The 17798-nt window shown below is 37.0% G+C and overlaps 1 long non-coding RNA gene across 1 annotated transcript; it reads right to left on the minus strand.

The window, feature by feature from the left end:
- Positions 1 to 1093: 1093 nt before the first annotated feature.
- Positions 1094 to 2774, minus strand: LOC138104648 (uncharacterized). The gene is made up of 3 exons (XR_011148187.1): positions 2651 to 2774; positions 2072 to 2210; positions 1094 to 1645 (listed from the first exon to the last, which is right to left on the minus strand). It is a non-coding gene; the product is annotated as an uncharacterized lncRNA (long non-coding RNA).
- Positions 2775 to 17798: the final 15024 nt, after the last annotated feature.

Here is a 17798-nt window from a genome sequence, read left to right on the forward strand (position 1 = left end):
CTGTGGGAAGAGATAAAAGAAAAAAAACCATAGGTGACCAACAGGCCTACTTTACATTATAAAAGTACTGCAGATTGTCATGGAGGCAGAAGTCTCTTCACATTCCCTGGGAATGTGCGAGACTTATCTCTGAATCTTGGACACAACTTCATGGTTACTTTTCCGGAAACTGAGGGAAAGAATTTCAATGTGTGCTCCATCACAATTGGATGGTAAGAAACATTGGATCCTATGTTATACTGTTCCTTTGCCAGCTGTAAAATTAAGAGTACCTTTAGCCCTGCATGTAACACTAGTTGTCTCTTTTTGTCTTATTCCTGAGTAATAATAGTCTGTTTTGAATCTTATATCTGTTAGTTTTGTGTCTGTCAAATAAATAATTCACTCTATAATAGACTGAATCAGTCATTATTAAAGAACTTGTTAACGAGAGTGGGTTTAGGGTGCTGGCCATCCCTGTAAAGCTACTGCCTGCTGGCAGAGGCCTGGACAATAGGCAGGGAATTATTTAAACCCCCACATCCATTTATAACAATGTGCCTACCCATACAGAGCCAGCCTAGAGCTACAGTTTATAAAGAAGTGGAGTTCAGGTAGCAGCAGCTTTCATATGTCTTCAGGTTGCACTGCCATACAGTAAAACAGTTTTTACAATGGTAAAAATATATAGGATTTAATTCTGAAGGCAAGATTTCTGCTTCTGCATGGCATATAGCTCTTGCTATTCTAGTCTAACATCAGTTCATAATAACTTATCTTGTTTTTAAAATTCATGTAGAATTAACTTACTGGACTTATTTGTTAAGGACCTATTAATTAATTTCATTATTGAGGATTATTATTTTTAATACTAGGAATTTGCTAATAAACAAGATCAAAATCTTATAATCTTGGTGCTTTATAATGGGGATATCTATGAAGACTTACACATATCAACACTGTTTTTAATTATGTATGCATAAAATAGATGAAGACATAGCCATTATGTCTTCCACGTATATATATGTACATACACATACAAAAGGCACTGATAAATAAATAAATAAATAATAATAATTGGTACATAAAGATATCAACAATTTTGGATCCTTACTTTGTCACCAGTAGGGTCAATTTCTAACAAAGCCAAGGAAAATCCCTTTGTATCTGAACTGGCATTTTATTTTCACATCTTATTGCAAATAACCTTCTACTTAATACAGGAAAAATGTGTAAAAGTAGGGTCAAACCACCTCTACAGGCTGATCTTTATTGCTTCATAAATAAACAAGTTGTTTAGTATGACTAAATAAAAGGAGAGAGATACGAGGAACGAAGACAGCAAGTAAAATTGAAAAGAACAAGATTATTATCCTAAACCACAGCATCACAATTCATGATTATTGACTAATGTCTGTTTCCAGTGTGGTGTAGACAGAGAACACATTCCTTGAATAGAGGGATGTCTAACAGTGTCAGGAGTGGTAATTTCTTAATAATATGGTATTAATGAGACCATTGATGAAACACAGGTGGCAGAGTCTCAGAAAAGAACTACAAGAATAGAAAATGTTCTGGGAATAGGTTTTTTGCACTGAGTGAGTAACAGAAGCTCTATTCATTTAGTTAATTAAGAAAGTGACTGGATCATATTCTCCAAATATCCCTGTGAGGAAGAGATTTTTGATAACAAATTAATTCTTAGCACAGCAAAGGAAGGCATAATAAGACCAAAAGATTATATTTAAAATGGTAAATGGAGTTTTCCAGCCATCTAGTATTTTGATAAACAGAAATCAGGCTTCTCATAATCTCCACTTCCAGCTGACAAGTTCTCAGCTCACAACAACACTTTATATTTTCTCTATAGTACCTTTCTGAAATGCTTTTCAGCTCTTACTGCTGAATCTCATGTGTAGTTCCCCAGGTTCTCAAGGCAGTGCAGTTATTTTCATTTGCTATCCTGATTATCTAAGCTTCCCAATACTGTACTATCAGGATACTTCATTCCCACTTTTCTTTTATGACTATCAGGGAAAACATTTATCTTAATACAGGTTGTTCCTTTTCAATATTGTCCTAAATCACCTACCATCTCACAGCTGTACTCTTAAATTCCACTTTCTCCAAGCAAGTAAGCAGTTTTCTTCTCAGCAGCATAATGAGTGCATTGTAAAAGGACAGACAGAATATGCCCCCTTTATTTCCTGTCTCTAGAAAACGAGGTCATTCTATTTAAAAGAAAAGAAAAAAAAATAGAAAAGATCAAGTTAGTTTGGCACATCCTGCTTTGGTAAACCAATATTCCACTTCCCTTTTATCTGTAGGTTTAATGGTCTTTCCCTTCAAAACCTGTTTTAAAACTACATGCTTTACTGAGCCAGACTCACAAATGTGCAGTTGCACACAGCAGCTTCCTCTTCTTACACACAGGCAAAGCACTTGTCTTTGGACCTAGTACTATCATTAATTCAGCAAGCTTGATTTATAATAATTACTACTAGATCTGTGTTTTGGTGCAAATTCTCTAAGAGGACAGCCACTGCTGAATTTGTTACCCTCTTATTAGAATCACCTGTAATCTTGTTTGTATTTCTATTATAGTTATTTCCATTATTTCATTCCCATTTACACTTCATTTTTCTCTTGTAGCCAGTAATCATCAACTTACTAAAGGCAAAGCAGAGCAAATTTTCTCCTTCATTTTGTGTCAATAGCTATGGTTTCTTTAACCTCTTTACCATTCAGCTAATTATTTTAGGTCTTTAGCTTGTCTTCATCCCTAGGTGTCTCTATCCTGCTGTTTAGTGCATGAACACAGTGAAGAATTGCTGTAGAGTAATCATCTTTTTAACCTATAGTTTGTCAGCTGCTTCTCTGTGGTCATCTATGCCCACTTGTGGTTAAATGCAAGGCAGCTGACTACTTCCAGTGAGGCTTGAGCTGGTGTGTTTTTTCATGATTGAGGTGTGTTTACAGATAATTTCTGTGCTTCAGATGACAGATGGTAACTTACAGAGCTGCTGCTATTCACCAAAGGCATGTTCTGTACCCACAGCTTGCCAAATTCTGGCCTTTTGAAATACTAAATCCACCTACAGGTATAAATTTCTGCATTCTTCTAACTGAATTTCCAATTGCCCAGTCTAAAGTTATTTTTTATAATGCCTTTCCAAAACTATTCCAACTACTTATAAGCTTATTAACTCTTTCAAATGCTCTCCAGTTGTGTCAGAAATTGTTGGTGAAGAAATGTGTGTACAGTAACAGCACAGAGATGTAACTCTGTCTTCAGAATGGTATTTTCTAAAATACAACTAAATGAAATGTTAAATGAAAGTCTGTCACAAGGACATATTCTCACCAAAATATCCTTCCCTAGTATAAGCAATGAACCAGGTTATTTGAGTAAGAAATTATATTTTGCTGCACGTAAGAGTGGTAAAAAGCATTATTCCTTGCACTTTCATTTAAAACTGTGGGAAATGTGAAAAAACCCTCAGACTATTGGGGAAATGGTTGACTTACATTCGGTTTTCTAATTGTTTTAACCCCAGCAGTGTCCAGGAGGCATCACATTGCGCTGAATAAAGAACACAAACTATAATCCTCTCTAGAAGCTGCCTTCTTTTAGTAGTTACTTCCTTTTGTCAACTTTGCATGCTTATGTGTGGAGTCTGTGGAACTCAAAACTCTTAAGTTTTGGACTAAAATTCCTGTCTCTTGTGATCTCCTCATGTTATCTCTCCCTGCCTTTTATTTAAGTGAAGTGATTCCAGAAAAAAAGCCAACCACACTTTCTACACTTTTTGACTATGGAAGGTGAAACACATATTTCGGGCTGCAATTTTTAAGCATTACCTTGATACTGGCTCCTGTTTATTTCCAGAACTAAAAGAACTTCTTAAAAAAATTAACTACAAAATTTTATTAGCTTCTCTCAGTTATTGACTAATACTGTCCCCAGGCATGCATTTTCTCATACTTTGACAAAAGTACCTACCTGAGTTTAACCATGGGCCTTTTGATGTCAAAGACAAAACTAAGTTTCATGACTGGATTTTACCCTCTGGGTTATATTTTCAAAATATACCTTTCAACAGTATAAAATATCCTGAAAATCCCATGCCAACACAACCAGCACCACACATAGTAGAACATTTTTGCATTGGCATGAATAATGCTGGCACCTCCCTTCCTGTGGTTTTGCTTTTTCTGTACATAGGCATTTAGTTTTAAGTTTGGGGAGAAAATGTTATTTATATTTGTATCTACATAACATCTACATCAGTATAAACAATACTGGTAATAAATAACAACACAACTATTCTTGGTTTGCTTTATGTATTGTATTTACGTTAGCCCTAACCAATGCTGTATTGATTTTACATTTCTTAAGCGTTTTTCTATTTTGAAGTCCTTAGCAGTGCGGGCCTTTATTACAGCAGAGTGGCTCTTGACCCTTGTCATAATGGGCATGTTCTCAATAGCAGCAGCCTTTCCGGCACTTTCACTGGAGTAGAGTGCTTGTGATACATTTACTGGAGTGTGGTGAGTAATACACATTTAGAATTTGTTTTACTCCATTATTGTTCACATCACTATAAAACCCACCAGAAATAACTAAAGTACTTTTTAATGGACACTGCATTGTTTCTATAATGTATATTTTTCTTGAGAAGAGATGTTTCTTTATCCTGTTAGACTGAAGGGTTCCTTTTGATCACAATTCACTCTTCATCTGACTGAATGCAGACCCCTACTTACTAAAAATTCTCATGGGCTTGGCTCACCATTATATTGGTGAACACAAGCCTTCTTCAACACATTAAAGATACTAAGGAATAATAAAATGCAATTCAGAGAGGAAAAATTACAGGTTTTAACACAAGGATCACATAAAGATAGCCCCAGAGAATCAGGGATGATGAACCAGTCCTCTTTCTCCAGTCTTTTTTTTTTTTTGACAGAATCCTTCTACTTAGCAACAGCAATACACATTTTATGGAAACAAAAAAAAAGCTTTTATTCTATCACAATGATTTATTGTCATAAATATAAGTTGAATAACAGATAACTATGTTTCTTAAAGAAAAAATAGCATTTGGAAATTATTCTAAAATAACCCCCTGTGGTAAAAGACCCTCACAAAACTAGACATGAACCACAGGCACAAGAGCTTTTGGCATAGATAGAACATACTTATAGGAGCAGCACTGAAAGGATTACGCGACTTTTGGGAAAACTTGTCTCTTGCAAGCATAGATAATCCTCACCAGACTTGAATAATAGAAAATTTTATTTAATATACAATCCATGGTTCTTATGTTTAAAAATGTTATCTTTTTTAACCAATCACCTTGAGTGAGAATGAATATATGGAAAAGTATAGATGGAAAATGTAAAAACCGAAACTGAAGATCAAACTTATCCAGCTTTTATAACAAACAAATAAACAAACAAAAATTATACATGGGATTTAAACAGATGTCTTACCTGTGGAGACTGCTCATATTTTCCCACTCCCTATAGTGTTTCTGTATGTAGTTTTACAGCATGACTTACAATTCTAAAATGCCAGAGAACTGTCATACACTACACTTGTTTGCATTAGGTGGGCAACCTATGCCAGAGCTCCTTGATCAAACACCATGCAACAGTCACATGAAAATCTATTAAACAGAACAGAAAAAAACTTTGCTATCAGCATTCACACTTACTATAAATATTATCTTCTTACTCAACTGATCTGCTTCCTCTCTGATTATTAGGTTTGTATCTACAGACTTTATTGACATAAAAACCTTTGCTTAACTTTACTTCTATAAGCCCCACAAACCAAAAAGGTGCTTATTACTACATTTATTCACATTTGTGCAAAACTAAAGAGTTGCTTCTTTGTTCTAGTCAGACTTATGTTTTTCAATCCTATTAAGAAGATAGAATTAAATGGAAATGACCAAGAGACTAACTTACCCGCATTTTTATAACTGGTGAGAAAATGTCAAGAAAGATCTCATTTTCATTGTTTGCTCTCACAATTTGCAGCTTTGGCAGTTTATACAACACTCTTTTTTCACTTTATAAACTGACCTCTTCTATTTTTGGACTGTTGAGACTCAGCAAACATGGAACATAAGGATATCAGTTTTATTCGCTTTTCAGATTAAAAGTAAGCTTTAACTGCTCTTGAAAATCCATTCCCAATTCTATGGTTCATGAAGCACAAACTGCCCCACCATACGAGCTGGGCCTTCATGCACACCTGACCTACTCCAGTTTCCTGGCCTATCTTCACAGCTCAAAGAGAATTACAGAAGATAAGTTCTGATGCAGTCAAGTGGCTACAGGGTACTGAAAGCAATATTAAATAAATGAACTATTGTTAGCTATCAGTTTGACTCTCTGCCAACCAGCTAAATGAATCACTTTGAAAAATTAAACAAAAAGAGGTTTAATTTGACATGACTGTTGTTTGACTTTCCGCTTTTTTGTTTTAGTGGATACCCAAGGCTGATGCCATGCCACGCTAGGCAGAGAATAAGCACCACGTATTTGTCCATTACCAGCCCATAACTAATGCATTAAACCCTCTTATTTTTCACTTCTATTGTTTGCTATTAGAAATCAGTAGTGCAGACCCATAAGTCTACAATAAAGCCTCTGGATATTTTACAACTAAAACTTCTCTATCCTCTTAGAATATTTAGCTGGTTTTCTTTGCTCTTTATGTAGTAAATAAGCCTGTAGGGATACTGAATACAGATGGCTAAACAATTCTGGGTGTTTTAGCAGCTTGTGTGTGCCCTTCAATCTCTTAGAAAAGGCAAAGAGCAGGAGAGGCAGGGTTGCTGCAATAAAATGTTTTACACAGTGAATTTGGCTTGGTTGCGTAAAATGTTAATGTTGGAGTAAACCACCAGTTTGGCAAATAAAGTTAGCATGAGGCCTGTTGCCTGGCCATTTACAGTTTTGTGTTTCTTCTCTTCAATAGGTTTCTTTTCCTTGTTGCTACTTACAATAAACACTCTGGGCCAAATTTTCCACCCTGCTACAGCATGTGACCACATTGGCACTAATTCGGTAACACTGGTGTAACTGAGGCAGAAGAATTTTCTCTTCACATTTATAGTCTGCCTTTCATCTGAGGATATCAAAGAACAATCCTGACCAAAATCGGGTTCCAAGATCTAAGCCCTCCAAAGCTTTGTGAGAGTGTAGAGCCAGGCTTTGCAGCTAGATCCATTTCTGATCCATATTTAAGGTACTTCTGCCTTGATCTGAGACATGCAATTAGTTACAACACTCCCTACACAGAATGGGAACCTGAAGGGAACATTGAGAATTATTAGAACCCGTGGCTTGTTTCAAAATCAACTTCTTGTTTAGAGACATAATTGTGGTTCTAGAGGGCTTAAGCCCAAAACAGTTCTGAAAATTTTATTTTCTGCTTAGTGCAAACCCAATTGCATGAATAGTTTTGCCTGAAAGAAAAAAAAAGCCTATCTAAGGAATTTGAAAACTTAGTTCAAGTTGCCTGTGGAAAGAATTAAACAAAATAAACTGTTACTATGAAACACATTATTCCATGCCTTCTAATCAAAACAGCTGTAAACCATTTCAGTTCCTGCAGTCAATCAATCAATTCAGTCAATGTGATACATTTCCTGCAGTGTTCAGAAAATAAAAAGTAAAAAATACAAAAGTTTGATCCCTACAGAAGAGAAATAATTCATAATTTTAAGAGAATCTTCAGTAGGGGTCATTTGGATTGAGTTGTCCATTACAAGGGTTTCTTTAAAACATGTCCTGTCCTGCATAGGGACCCTGACTTTGCCAGATGCAGAATTCACCTGAGTAGATGGCTGGGCTGCTCTGAAGACAACACAGCCTGTTTCAGCCTGTGGGGATGGAAGTAACAGGCATAACTCTTTCTCCCTCTTTGCAGAGAAAGCCAGGGGAGGTCAGTGAAGTTTCCTATGACCTTGTTCACGAGCAGACACTAAACCCACAATTTTTATTATATAAAAGCTACTATCAATTGTATTTATTTAAAACAAAAAAGGAATTGTAAAGATGAACATAGGTTAGGGAATGACTTGGTAGAAGTAAATCTTGAACTGAATTAATGGTCTTTAAGTTTTCTCACTGCTTTCTAAAAGCTGGGGTTGCACAGGGGTGGAAAAGGAAGAATGAAATTTAAATACCCCAGCCTTAGCACAGCGCAACACCCCTTCTCAACACAGAATTCAGCTGTGGGGCAGATGAGAGCAAAACAACATTTTTAAAAGCTGTAAGTCTGCTTATGTTGTCCTAAAGTATGACCAGAATGCTAATGGGGCAGAGCTAGGCCCTGTTTCATGGACCTCCCACTGAGTTTATGCTTCATGCACTACACAGAAAGACAAGTTTTGCATGTTAGACTAGGAGTAACTCTTCCTTTTCTTCTCTCTAAATGAAGAAAAGAAGCACTATGCATGATGCTGCTGTGGGCCTGGGAATCCATTTCCCTCAGCTCCTCTCAATACCACCGGCCAGACTGCGAGGGGCAGCACAGCTACCAGCAGCAGCTTCTCTGCCATCAGTGCTGCAAGCTAGGTAGTCCTTACAGCAAAAGGATTTCCAGTCACAGGATTTCTGTCTGCCTAGATCACCCCTGTGAGCTGATGGAAAGCCATGTCAGAGATGACTTCTCTGGCACAGGTTTTTATGGATATACAACACACAAGTCCTCTTGACAAAGGATTTAATTCACATTAAAGTGAATTTTAATTTTGGGTTAGAAATGAATAGATGTAAACCAATGTAAGTATCAGTCGCACTTGTCTCTCAGAATGAGTGACTGAAAAATGGCACCTATCTTTTTGCAGTCTTTTCTATGACTCAAATATCTGTTCCTCTACTGCTTGTATTTTACAGGTTGAAATTTTTCATTGGATAATTACTAAAAGGCAACATCTACCTTTTTATCTTCTGTGTTTTATAAAATGAACCTGAGCAATAAGCTCTTTAACCCAAATCAGCTACTTTGACAATTTTAGTGTTTAGAATTTGAGAGCAACCTAAAAGGTTGACAACATCTGTCTAATGCTTTAGTGCTCTTAACAGACTAACTGCAGGTTCTCTGCTTTGAAAGGAGGGATTTATAAGAAGTTTTAGAATCAAGAATATTATTTTCAAGTTACTGAATGTAACACAGTTTCCATTTTAAGTTATATACATATAATTTTGAATATTAGTAATATAATTGTTATTTGAAGTTTCCGTGAGAAACAACAGAACTACTGTATTCACCTTTTAGAACATTTCTTCTAACAAAGGAAATATGTGTACACAGCTTCTAGGTCAACGTTATTGGAAAGAAGGTCCCTGTGTATTTTTGTAACAACTGCCCTTTCTTTTCACTTCATTCACACTACAAATCTCCGATTAGTAAATGCTAAGAAGTAGGGATTTTGTGGGTATTTGAGATTAGATTAATTAGCTCCCAAAAATCTAATTTACATGCATGAAACACATATTACACACTCTTCTAACTTATACCTTACTTCACAAAAGCAATAATGAGACCTGAACAAAATCATATTGGAGAAATCAAAATACTCCAAACACTTTGGAGTAGCTGAACCCAAAGCGTAGGGAAAGGAAAAAACTAATTACATTTGAGATCTGTACAGACCACCATGAACCTATCAGGTTTTTTTACTCAAAAGTGAAAAAGAGACAACATATACCATAGTACAGAGCCTGAGAAAGACTAAAGAATATCCTCTTTTCCTCAGGGCCTCCATGCAAAAGCATACATGGACAGAGGCACTAGTGTTCTCTAAAGCCTTTGTGCTGTATCCAGGAAGGATGCAAACACTTAAAGCAAGACTGAAGTTGGAACTGAGACCCTGAGTCTAAAATTGGAATCCAAATAAGACTCATCGACTGTTGCCTTCTCTTGAAGTTGCTTAAATTTACCCAGTATATGAATATCTGATTGATTCAGTGCTTTTTCTGATATTTCCAGCCTATTTATGGTCAAGATCAAGAAAAAAACATGTTCCACTAGCTTAAAACCTCTGAGTAACTAAATGCAACAGACATTCAGAGAGACATTTAACACATATTTATGGAACTGGGCTTTCTAGAGGCAGGAGTTTTGAGCCATCACGTTTATTTTTTTTAACAACCAGGGGTGGGTGCACTCCTTTTTAAAGAAGTTTACACCATTTGCCCAGGAAGGTAGAAATGCAAATTCAAAAACTTAAGAACATAATTTGAGAGCACTTGGATTGTGCCCCTGGTGCTGTTGGCTAACATGGAGGCTATCATGCATACAAAGATCAGTTGTGACACAGCAATTTACAGCACAGAGTATTTTTCTGTGTGGTAGCAGTACAGACCACTTGCCAACCAGATGGAGTATTCTGGGTTCTGGTGTTTGCTCCTGGGGCTGGAATAAGGACAAAAATCCAGAATTATCACTGTGATGTATGTAAATAAGAAGCATACCAAACAGGTTTCTTCTTGGCTATTTTGGATCAAAGAAATTTGAATGCTTTTCTGGATGGAGCCACAACTTCAGTACTATAGGCAGGGTGTAGTCTAAAGGCATTTTGTGGGAAGTAAGAAATTATCATTTCCTGCCCCTGGTTATATGGAACTCTTGAATCTCAATAAATGCTCCACTACATCAACAACCCAAAGTGGAACGAACTGCAGCTCTACACCATCACCTCCATGTCCCCCTGGCAGAACAAAACTGATGAGTACAGCTCAAAGCCTCTGTGTGTTATGGCCAAGTTCCTGATAAGATCATAAAGAGATCAAGACTGCAATTTCCATTTCAGAGTCCACTTGCCTGCATGCAGATTTGCCCCTCAAGACAACGGCTGTGATTCCAACTCTTTCAAGTCCTCAAGTTGTTATTCTTAAGCTGTCAGCCAATTAACAGAAGCAGATGGCTGTCACTCTATCAATAGATGTGTAATCAAATATGGTGAAATTTGAAGGTCATTCACGAAAAGGGTTCTAGACAGGCACTCAAGGTTAGAAATATAAACCCTTTGAAGCTGTAAGTCGGATTTGTTCCTTCAGCAGAAAATCAAGACTCCTAATGTTTCTTTCTGGCCCTCTGCAGAAAGTTGTCTATACAGGTCTCTTGCAGATGTTTTTTTGGTTTATCCTCTCTCCCCATGGTTAGCACAGCTAACCCTAGCGCTTTGCACAGGATGTGGGGTAGTCTAGAGCACCTAATTTAAAAGTGCCTAATTTTTAAGCAACATTTACTTAGTCTCTGGACTGAACCAACTATTAACTCTTATGAAAGTATAAGTGTGTTCAAAGACGCTCTTTAAATAAGAGTCTGTGAATAAATTCTATGCTCTTCTGTTATGGCTCAGCTAGATAGTATCTGCAATACTCTGTGAGACTTCTTATGTAAAAAGCTCTGAAAACCTTGCTATTTCAGGTCAGTAAGTCAGGAACCTATCTAATACTTAAACCAAGAGTAACATCCTCACAGAGTGTTTAACTGGAATCTATTTAAAAATTTAAGTTAAACCAATGCAACATGTTTCTACAAGCTCAGGGCATGCTGCCCTGCATTTATTCTGCATATACGGACTTCTCCAATGGGAGCACAGGGCATAAGATTCCAGGTTTGAGAACAGTGCATTCCATATAATCCTGAATTAACTTCCAAAAAGGCCAGCCAGTGTTGGTTAATGCCATTCTGGCTACAGGTTTAGTACATGCTGTTCCCTCTAGTACCTTATTGCTCTACATTCTTAATTCACTTGAGCACTGTGCATGCTCAGTTTTGGTGCAACATTCATATCTCACCTATCATGCAAAATTCCTCCTTCCATCACTAGCAGGCCTACCAGGAGATCTGGAGATATTATAGCCCTTATTCACAGTTCTAACAAAAGGCAGCTTCGTTTATTTCTCTGTCCCTAGCAAAGTATTTACATTCAAGCCATTATGTGCCAGAAAGCAGGCACAAAGTAGACTGTCTTTATTTCTCATGGCTGCTAAAAAACAAAAAATAGGTGGCTATGTGAGAAGGGAGCTAAGGTAGATGCAGCAAAGGACACATCCTCTTCCATGTGTCACCAGTTGTCACCCTATGCTTCCATAATCTGAAACCCAAATTTTAAGAAAGATGAAAGTTTAGAAATAAAAAATCTGCTCACTTTTAAACTGACACTGAACTCATGTTTCATGTGTGGAATTAGGAGACTTTCATAAAACCTCGTCTGGCCTTGGATGATTCTGAGGTATTTTTGTTGGGCCCCAAACTCTATAAACTAGCCACTACTAACAGCTTCCTTCTGTGAAAGGCTCTGGTTCGAACTACAGCAAAACTAAAAGGCTAAGTCCAAAATAAACAGTTCCTGTAAAAGTAAATTGATAAATAGCTCCCCTGTAATCATATAATTGGTGGTACAATGTGCTAACCGCTTTTGTGAAAGCAATTTTAATGCTTGCCATTCACATTGTCAAAAATATCATTGACCCAGTTGCTTAAAAACAATTGCTGAAATGAATGTTGGTCTCTACTGTGGTTATTAATGCTGGGGCAGATCTTGCTGTATACAGACTGCAACAGACCCTTCATTGGTATACATCCATGCTGTGTTTTTTATTATTTCTTAAGAAAATCTGGAGATTGAGGCAGGGTGGCAAGGATCCACATCTGGCCTGCTCACTTATCCCCACTCTTGGGATCCACTAGCCAAACTTCCTACATACTGAGGATCAGTAGCTGGTAGGAAAAATTGTACGGCAACAAATTCAAAACTTTTGATATCTAAAGCTTCAGTAATACAATCACACTCATAGAACATAGATCTGATCCCCTCCCTAAAGGCTTTCTCACCATAGGGAGACTCTTACATTTACAAATCATGTAAAACCCAGGCTGACAAGAGGGACTTTAAGGAAATTTTGCACCACTTACTGCAAATAGAGATCAAGATGTCTAGAGCTAAGTAAAATTAGGTCTGAGGAAATGTTGGAATTCAATCAATAGAAGCAAATACCATCATTTTAACTTTATCCAAGATCATCATCAAGACTGCAAAACTTCTGCAGTCTGCAGAATGTTTTATCTTTGTAAAAGGTTTAGTCCTCAAGTGTGAAAAGAGTTTTCCACTTGCCTACCATTAAGTCAGCAATTATAAAACAACATTTCTCAAGATGTAGAACATTCCTTAGGAAATAGACTAATTTTGGTGGGCAACTTTCCTAACAGAGGCTAAGAAGCCACTACTAAAAATCAAAGCTCTAACTCCTGTGGTTGTGAAAGACGCCTGCAAAAAAAAGGAGCAATGGTCTCAGAAGGGTCTTCCTGCAGCTCTTACTCTTAGACGTGCGCTAAATCCACCAAATGGAAAAGGTGCTGATGCCAGTACTGCCCACTGTTTCACTACTAATGCAAGAACAAAGGAAAATGTACCTTAGAAGGGATCCTCAACCCAGTGGTTCTGAGTGTAAACAGTCTAAAATGGCATATAATAAGGAAAAACCAGAATATACATATGCTAAGGTATTTGAAGTAAAAAGCTCATGAAAAAGCAATGGGTTCAATTGATTTCACTTTGGAAATGAGATCAGCTTTTAAAAGACTGAGAAGTACTGTTACAGGAAGATGTAAAGATTTTACAGTAACAACAGATGCCCAAATAGCAACAAAGCAGTACACACAAAACTCCTGACTTGCAAGTAAATAGCTGTGCAACCCATGCCTATAATTATCAACTCTCAATTTTCAACTCCTTGTCTCCTGAGCTTGAAAGAAAATTCCTTACTAATAAACCAATAAACCTACCTATAAATAATATCTTCCATTCAAATGTCATTTAACCATAGTTTGACCCAGATAAGTGACTCCCAAGCTTTCTTTATCAGCACACCTAGTTTCAGGACAATGAACTCAATTCTGGCTGATCACTCTCCATAAAAGCTACAGCTTCCCTGTCTGGGAAACACTAACCTTGACTATAGGACTTACAGAAGAATAAGCAGAAATGTCAACATGGTCAGAAACAGGTGTATAGCCAATATACCTTTCACTTTGAGTTCTCAGAATAAATACAGACACACTCAATTTCATACACAGGGACACAAATGTTCATTCATCCAATCTATATCCTAAAGAAGACCTTTTTCCTACACCCTGGACAAAGAAAAAGGAAAAAAGGAGAAGCTTATATTGTTACAGATATTTTTATTTCTAAATACTCAGGATGAACTTCGATACTTCAGTGATGGGCTAGGAGGACTGTAGAAATAATTGTGCAAAAAAATCATATCCAGCACAACAGCATCAGTGTTTGACATCTAAATAAAACAGTATTCTGGCATGTGCAGCTTCTGTGATGGACTTAGAAGACAAACCAAGTTTCAAAAGAATAGCAGGCCAAACCTATTAAATATAGACATGATGTTGAAGCCAGTCATTCAGTCCTCACGAGTTCAAATGGTCTTCCATACTGACGGGGCTTGGAACACAAGTCATAGCAAAAATGCCATTTAGCATCAGTGGTGGAAATAAGGAAAATTAAGACTGGAGATGTAAAAGCAAATGGAAAAATGTGATGTAGGATCAGGATTGCCATGTGCTGTTTGTTGTGGAAAATAACCTAGAAAGTAACTTTGTCTATAAAATGGACAATATATAAACTTTTACAAGAAAGACCTTGAAAAAAATAGCTCTAAATCAACAGGAAACACTGAGAAGGCTGGAATTTGGATTATATTCAACCCTTCGATGAGTTCCATTCTACAGTTATTCTTGTTCAGAACAACTCCTTTTCTACACGTCCATACCACTAAAAAGCACGACTTCCAAAGACCATCATTTGGAGGCTGGCTGTCAGTTGCTCTCACAGATCATACCATGAAAATACTGTCATTTCCACCCAGTCCTGAGAAATGCAGCTTAGCACAGATCTAGGAATAGATGCTAAAGGTAAAACCAAGACACTCTTACATCAAGCAGGTAGTATTTCTGCTTGTTTGCTTTCTACTCCTTTTCTCACTTTGAGCACATACTACCTTTTGAAAAAGTAGAATCGTTATCTACTCAATCTTCATATTTTTGCACTTTTAACAGAAAACAAGAGTTAAATTCTTTCATGGCACAGCTGTGTAGAACAGAGTAGAAGAAAACTTGATCATGTTGGGGAAGGCATGGGGGGAAGAGGAGGCAATAGACTTTCATTGCATTATTCCGGACATGCGGGAAGAAGGACAAAATGCAAGGGATGTGGTTTATTTTGGCTGCAGCTTTATTAACTCAGCTCCTCTGGGAACTACCATCAATAACTTGTACAGTGCAGGTCGTCATTCTTTCCATAATCATTCCCACCTGCTGGAGAGCTGCAGTTGGTCTCCTTTCTCCCATCACTCCTCCCCTCACTCCTCCCACCCCCACCTCCACAGCGGGTCACCAGCTCACTACTGACCACCATTTTCCCCCCAAAGAGAGTAAAGGGGCTGGAAGAAACAATTGATTCTTTGCTGTTACACACTTTAGCAATTCTTACTCTCTCTCAGCTTTTAACCTTTCTCCAATTCTTCCTTCAGTTCCATTTTTATCATACATGAAGATCTTTGTGGAACAAATGCCTATATTGCACATCTGCCTAACGGAGGTGACAGCAACTAGCTTGGCTGAGCTTGTCCACCCCTCCACCCTGTTTCCCAGAGAGTTAACAGTACAGATTTGTGGCTAAGCATAATGCTGCTATCAAACTCTGTGTATACAGACTTAGCAAATTGCCTCAAATAGAAATAAACACCTTTTATCCAGAATTCTGATTATCATGACATTTACAATTGCTGTAACAATTTGAAAATACCATTATAAATAGCAAAGGAAGTGGGGTTTTACACTGGTCAGAGAAAGTGAGAAGCAGAGAACAATCTAATTTCCATGATTTTTATATACATATCAGAAGACCTGTTGACTTGCACATTCTCAACTTCATCCTTTGGCTCTAAGAATGGACATGATACCTGCAAAGACAGAGACCAAAGGGCTTGGAATGAGAGGGGCAAATGTCAAGACTGCATCTAAGGGGGGATGTGCCTATTGACTATCTGCACACACAATCAATCCTTTGGGTTGTTCACACCTCAGGTTTATATGAAACGTGTGTCTGCATGTAGACCTGCTCCCCATGTTTTCTGGCAGGAAGATGGGTCCTGTGTGTGTGCAAATTTTGTGTGGAGGAATGAAGGATGAACAAATGCAGCAAGAATTACACTCCCATCAAAAGTCTGTCTTTTAAGAAAATAGCAAATATACCATCAAAAGCACACACAGAAAAGGTTTTCTGATATAATGCCAGCCATTTATCAGGTAAAAGCCACAAGAGTGTCTGTGGAAAATTCCATCTGGTATTCCAATGTTATGACCACTGCATCTTAAAAAGCAATCAGTCTATTTTTATACTTCTGTTCATCTAAGATTTTTTTTTTTATTTGTTTTGGCAATGTATCTACATTTTCTATGAATTATCAGTGAATGTGGGAAAAGCTTTCTAGGACCTTCAGTGCAACAAATGTGTTTGGAAATACTTATATTTCTTAAGCCATTAAAATGCTGTTGTAAGCAGTAGCTATGCTATCACTGCCATGTCATTTTAGATAATTATCTCCCTTCTACAAATAACAGCTAGTGCAGACCCACCGACCCTTCTCCCTTCTGAACTAATTCTCTTTTCTCCTCTCTTTCTGCTTCAGTAACCAAATTGAAATAATTAAAAGCTATACCAGTTTTAGAGGCAGTGTAAGACCAGAAACTGAGCTATTCCCATTGACTTTAGAGAAAATGGGACATCAGTATGCATGATGCTGACTCCAGGAATACAAAATTACCAGGACTTTGCACTTCTGCTTTCATATTTATTTATTTTTCACGCACAATTCATTAGTAAAATCAACTGCATAAAGGAAAAATGCATTAATAAAAACGGAACACATTTTCATCTGGGTTTTATATTTTCTAAATTAATTCCCTTGAAAATGAAATACATAATTGAAACAGAAATTATATATTTATTGCTCACAAAAATAAATCATGTGCAAGATGTTGAATGTTGAACTACTTAGAGAAATGTACTCCTTTGCATTTTTCACATGAAGTTGCATTATGGGAATTGATGGATCTTTTCTGGAATCAAGGACATTTGTCTCTGTTCCCAAATGCAGAAGAATGGAAATATAGTATTCTATCATTATGCTGTGCTTGGTCCAGGTCCATTCAATTTTTTTCCTCGTGTTTTGGAAACATACAGACATGAAAACCAGTGTCTGCCTGGCCCAGCAGGAGATAGTAAAATACTTCACAAACACCAGATGGGATTTTAACAATGTTTGTAAAACATAAAACGCTTGAAGCATTCTCTGCAAACCGAAAAACTGAACATGTTTCATCTCATTATAAGTCTTTTTTTTCACCTGGTGGATTTTTTAACATTTTTATTATAAGACTGACACTAACAGATCTCTGATGTTTAAAAGGAGACCTAAAAATCAATTACTTTGGAAGCTAATATTGATGCAGATACTTGTGTGATGACACCAGTGCAAATACTATGTTATCTTTATAATGTGACTGCATGGTCTCAATGCTGGAAAAAAACACAAACTATATTTTTGTTTCATTCTTCTATTAAATAACAAAGGCATTTGTGGGTTTCAAGATATTGTGTTATGTTTATGTTTCTAACCATCAGATAACATTTTAAAAGTACAAAAGTAGACTGCCTATCCATCATCACATCGGAAGAAATAATAATGAGCTCCTACTCCTCCAG

Source organism: Aphelocoma coerulescens, chromosome 1A, assembly GCF_041296385.1.
Source record: "Aphelocoma coerulescens isolate FSJ_1873_10779 chromosome 1A, UR_Acoe_1.0, whole genome shotgun sequence".
In the NCBI taxonomy this organism is placed as follows: domain Eukaryota; kingdom Metazoa; phylum Chordata; class Aves; order Passeriformes; family Corvidae; genus Aphelocoma; species Aphelocoma coerulescens.